This window comes from Galeopterus variegatus, unplaced genomic scaffold (genome assembly GCF_000696425.1).
Source record: "Galeopterus variegatus unplaced genomic scaffold, G_variegatus-3.0.2 Scaffold814, whole genome shotgun sequence".
In the NCBI taxonomy this organism is placed as follows: domain Eukaryota; kingdom Metazoa; phylum Chordata; class Mammalia; order Dermoptera; family Cynocephalidae; genus Galeopterus; species Galeopterus variegatus.
The window spans coordinates 294,341-299,673 of record NW_007726925.1 but is presented as its reverse complement, the minus strand read 5'-3'; positions in this window follow the sequence as shown (position 1 = coordinate 299,673).

Here is a 5,333-nt window from a genome sequence, read left to right as displayed (position 1 = left end):
AGCCCCTGATGAAAAGGTCCTGTTCCTATGTGAATCTTCCAGCTAGTGTAGATAATGGCATTTCCCCTGAGACCCAGGACGATTCCTTATATAACTTCCCAGGGAGATGGTCCAATATGGACTTGGCAATAAGGGAGGATCAGAGAAGCAAATATTCTTATCCAAAGGCATAGCCCTAAGATTTCAGACCATCATCTCTGCAATCCATAGGTTTGCCCTGGGTGTAAATCACCCACTGAACATCAGAAAACTGAAACAGCCACTTCGTGAAATTCATCCTTCTCCTTGCACACCCTGCCAGGTGTTCTGGGAAACATACACGGAACTCACTGGAGGAAAATCCAGTACTAATCAGTCGGTGGCAGGTGGGCAAGGTCCTCATTATAAGGGATGATTCACACCAGACATAATTCATTTCAGAGTTCTCTTTAATATCAAGATCCCATGCAGATTTTTAAATGAGTCAATTACCAAAAGTTTGTTCCTCTTACAAAGTTTCAGGAGTATGCAGAACACACCATATAATTACAGTATTTAGAACTCTAGGAAGATTGAGCTGGGAGTGACCACAGAAATATCCCAGCCTGATGATTTTCAAACCCAAATGTGTACAAGTCTCACCTGTCAAAAGACCTACGTGTGACTTCCCCACATATTCCAATTCCACAGACCTGTGGAGACACAGTGTGCCTGATGCTGGAGATCCATGAATCACACTTTGAGAAACACCATCCCCAATACTTAGGAAACAGAAGCATGAAAGCTGCAATGAATCCTGGAATCACAAGAAGACTGGGCAGAGTCAGGACTAGAACCCAGGTCTCTGATGCCCAAAACGCTACCTCTAGTTCAGTAACTGCTTTTCCATAATGCCTAGATGATTAATGGCTTCAACAACCAGAATATTTTATCTCCAATTTTGATAAGCAATAATTATTTCCCAGAGGGTGGGGCAAATAGAATATAAGGCAGAAGATAAGGATATTTTATAAATTGAAAGAGAAGCCCCCAGTACCATATTAATCCATACTACTTTGCTCTAAAGACAATTGCATTTATTTACTTATTTATTTATTTATTGTTTTGAAAGAGTAGACTGAAAGCAAATGTTACAGAAGAAAATCAAATGAAAGATAAGCCATGTTCTCTCAAAAAAGAACATCAAGAAAACTTTTAATGCAAATGATCCTAGAGCAATTTAATGGCTAAGTGATCCGTGATTTTTCTTAACATACATCCTCATTAAAAAAGAGAGAGAAAGAAAAGGAGAGAGAAGAAAGAAGCTAAAAAAAATCTTTGAAAACTGATGGATTCAATGCCATTTCTTTTTCTCTTACTTAATTTTCCAGGTATCTCAGCATGATCTGAATAAATTATGCTGACAATACCATAATATAAATGATAAATCATCAACACAATTTTCGTGATATATTGCATGAAATGTAAATAATAACCAGGACTGCTAATTGGCTTGCTTCTTAGGAACAAAGCTGTGACCGCGTGGCTCTGCCCGTCCTGGCTCAGTCATTAAGCATTTCTGCTGGTAAGCTGTTTCTGCTGATCTGGAGAGGAAAGCACAGCGTCTCAGACAAAGCTTTGTGTGGAAGTTCTTCTGGCAAGAGCACAGCCTGAGAGGGAGACTGTGGTGAGTCACGGGCAATATTTCTTTGTCCCTCCAGAGTGCCAGTAGACAGCACCTTGGCCTTGCTTCCAGGGAGAAAATGTGCCCCCTAGAAGAAGCTGCAAGACTTAGACAAGAAAACCTCTTTAAGTCAGCTAAGTTTCTGAATCTTTCCAAAACCTCTTCTGACTCATGTTGATTTCTTTTTTTTTTTTTTTTTGCTTTGATAACGATTTGATTACAACTTCATTTGACCAGAAACATAAGCTGTTTCTATGTGCTTCTTATTTTGAAAATACCTTGTTAGCATTCATCATATGTTTATGGAGCTTAAAAATACATTTTGTTTCTTTTTCCCAAACAAATCCTTCTGCTTTCTGACAGACAGGGTTGAGCTTCTTATCTACAGTCTTCGCTCTGTGTCAAACAATGTCTTGGGAAAAAAATAAGCTGCGATAGAATGAGTGCATTCATTCATTCACTGAGAATGCTAGGTGAGGGTCCTGGGGGGATGCAGGGTGAATGCCATTGACCAGGTTCCCACTATCAAGGTTTTATGTTTTACTGGGGAGCAGGCAGAGAATGAAGGAAGGAATGTATACATAAATGAATGGATTTGAGATGGTGTTGTGTGAAACCATACAGAACCATGGGGTACAAAGTGACAGGCATAACAGGTGGTGAGAGGAGGCCTCCAAGAGGCCAGAAATGCAAAGATCTCAGGAGAATGTGTTCCAGACAGACAGCACAGTATGTGCAAAGGCCCTGAGGCCAGAGCAGTCTTTTGAATGTGAGAGAAGGGAATGGAGAGGGAGAGGGAAGACCAGGGAGGTAGTGGCTGAGGAATTGGTTTCTCAGTTTAGGCATAATTCCATCCTAGTGGACCACTTGGTGGAAAAAGATGTTTCCAGGGTCCCTGCATAAGCCTCCATCCCCATAGCTCCCATTTCACATGACGCCTTCCCAGGGCTGTGACTTCTGAACCACCACCAATGCAGCTCCCACACACCTTCTTCTCCCAGCTCCTTGTGCTTGGGATCTGAGTTTGTTCCCTCTTCAAATCTGCTGTCTTGCTAAGAGTAGGACCTGTTTGGAGCCAAGCCAGCCCACCACAGATGTGATCCAGCTCAGGGGTGGCTCCTGGATGCCACCACCAGGGACTAGACCCGGAGGATGGTCTCTGTGTTCTCTGCCACTTTGGGATCCAGGCATCGAGGCACCCAATGAAATGCCCCACTAATCAGAGGCTAGTATGTTGTTCCAACCACACACAGGCCCTGGCCTGCTTCCCCTTGTATCAGTCAGTTAATCCTGGCAACTCACCACCCCTGGGTGTGTGAGAAAGTACCAGGTGAGGCCCCTGATACCTGTTACCTGAAAGTGGGCCACAAATGCATTGCCTGGAAAGCTCCCCTAGGCAGCTTACAGGGGAGGGCACCCCTCTTGATGGAAAGCTCTGAAGAGTAAAGAACTGGCCCTAAACATTTCTCTTTCAGGGGGGATGGCAGCCCTGTTTCCTTCCAAGAGTTAATTTAGATGCTAGTCTGCACCTAAGAGAAAGCCCAGTGGAGCTAACCAGCAGCAGAATAAGGGCAGCTTTTACTGTCAAAAACTATCAAGACATGGGCTGTGGCCAAACAGAAGAGCTGCAAGATTCAGAAACTCTCCTCTTACTGCTATTATTTCCAGTCCCCCACCCCACCATCATCAAAACCATGTACTAAGCACTTCATCTGCATAGAGCTCCAGTGTAGGCCCAGGACAGCATGAATTAGTTAGACAAAAGGTCCCCATAACAGAAGTATGGGTCTAGTGGATACAGTGATGAAACAGACTAGCTAGTTAAGGCAGGCATTGAGCCAAAAAAAGCAAAGTCACAAAGTATTTGCATTAAATGTAGGCAGAAGGGTCAGAAGATTCTAATGGGGACAAGAAGTAGTGAAAGAAGAACTTGTCTAAGTTGAGACCAATTCTTCCATTTGGGTCCCATAGACTTCCTTATCCAAAGGAGAGGCATAATAATTGGATTAAAAGTCAAAGGATGATCATTCTCTCATTTAACATTAACATAAATAATGCATACCAGACTTCCAGGAACAAGATGGCATAGGGTCACATTTCCTTGACCCTTGCTCTATAAGTACAACAAAATACTAAGGAAATTATTCAATAGACAATGATAAAAGAACTCTAAAAGCTGGAAAGAAGAGGGTGGAATGCCTAGAAAACTTTGACTTGAATGGTAGTCTGGTGAATTCCCAGGTTTTCTTTTTAACTCTCATGTATTACCAGACTGGGTTTCAGAGAAGCCTGAAACCCAGAACTGCCAACACACACACATACACACATGCACAGAAATGAAGCCAAAGGATTGGAAAAGGAGAAGCTCAACAAAGACCTAGTGGGGAGCCCCAACCCTCCACCACAACTTTGGCCCAGAGAATAGTCTGATCTGTAGGCAGCAGAGGCAGCAGCAAAGGCCAGCTATTCCAACACTTGCTTTACAACCAGAATCCTGAAAAATGGTCTGGTCCATCCTCGACAACAGCAGAAATGTCCCAGGATATTCCACATAAGGAGACTGAGGCCCACCAGCTTCTGCCTGTCTTCCATGGAAGGTTACCCAGTGAGAGCAGGCATCCCAGGGAAGCACCTTCATTTCCCACAGATGACACATCACAGGAGCACCGTAAGAATGAAGCAGACTAAAACAGCATCACCATGGCTCATAAATTTAAGCTGTCATTGGAACTGAAGTCCCCAAAAGTAGATAAAGTCCACAAAACTGCACACTCAACCCAAACAGAACTTACTAAAATAGAAGATTTAAATAAGAACAAGAGTCCTCTAAAGCAGTAATCAAAATATACAGGATACAATTTAAATTCACTTCATCCTCATACCAAACACCAGGAAAATCATAATATGAATGAAAGAAACCATCAGCTCATGCCTATACCAAAATGAATCAGGTGTTGAGTTTGTCTGACAAGGATTTTAGAGCACCCATCATAAAAATACTCCAACAAGCAGTTGCAAATTCTCATGAAATACAGATGAAAAAATAGAAAGGAAGAAATAAAAATTACTTTTAAAAGAATCAAATGGAAATTATAAAACTAAAATTAAAATAACCAAAATAAAAACCCACTGATGGGTTCAGTAATAAATTGGAGATGACAGAGGATAGAAGCAGTATGACTTGAAGACAGAACAATAGAATTTACTCATTCAGAAGAACAGAGAGAAAAATTTAACAGAGCCTCAGGAATCCATGAGACAACTACAAAAGACGTAACTTTCATGTCATCAGAGTTCCAGAGGGAAAAGAAAAAGAGAGTGGGACTGAAGGAGCATTAAAATAAATAATAGCTGAAAACTTTTAAAATTTGGTGAAAAACATAAACCTGCAGATTTATGAAGCTGAGCAAACCCTACACAGGGATAAACCCAAAGAAATTCACAAAGACACAACACAATTTAAATACTGAAAACTAAATTTTTTTAAAAAATAATGATAAGAGATTTCTTATCTGAAGCTATGGAGGCCAGAGGAAATGGCACAATATTTTGCAGGTGTTGGAAGAAAAGAACAGTCAACCTCATATCTGGTAAAACTACCCTTCAGGAAAGAAGGAAAATAAAGAATGAAATGAAAACTAAGATAATTTGTTGCTAGCATACCTAGTCTTTGATAGTCTCTGAGAATGGG